Source organism: Penaeus monodon, chromosome 19, assembly GCF_015228065.2.
Source record: "Penaeus monodon isolate SGIC_2016 chromosome 19, NSTDA_Pmon_1, whole genome shotgun sequence".
Taxonomy (NCBI): Eukaryota; Metazoa; Arthropoda; class Malacostraca; order Decapoda; family Penaeidae; genus Penaeus; species Penaeus monodon.
Window position 1 is genome coordinate 28,527,015 of NC_051404.1, and position 669 is coordinate 28,527,683.

The window sequence follows — 669 nt, forward strand, 5'->3', positions numbered from 1 at the left end:
AATTTTCGATAAGAGGGGGGGATAGATGGGGACAGAGGCTAAAGAGGAACAGAAAAAAAAAGAGGAATGGTACGAAAAAAGAGGAGGCAAAAGAAGAAAGAGAAGATAGAGGATTAGGTGAAAGAGGGATAGCAAGCACAAGAAGAAGAAGGAAAAAGAGAGAAAAGAATATCGATTATAATGAGGAGCAGGTAGAAAAATCAGTACAGAGTAGCAGCAGCAGTTCAAATAAACGACTGTTTCGAAAGACAAGCCATGCTGCTTGGTCCAGCTGGCCGCCTGACAGCTCGAGGCCCTCATGCAGGCGCCATGAGGTCACTTTCATTGTTTACCACGTCATTCAGTCTACTGTTATTGCATTATCAGTATTACACGTTTGTAAGCATATTGGATTATCATTAGTAATAATAGTTCATCCTGCTATTATTACCTTGTGGTTTTATATGTTTGTAAGTATACAGAAATTGCATTTATTGGAGTTTTCACTAGTAGAGGCCATTATTATATTTTGTGTTTTTATAAGTTTGTAAGTATACAGAAGCGTGATATATTAGAGTTATCACTAGGAGAAGTTCATTCTGCCATTATTATGTTGTGTTTTATAAATTTGTAAGTACACAGCAGTGTGATTTATTGCAGCTGTCAGTGGGGAATACCATCAATTTAACA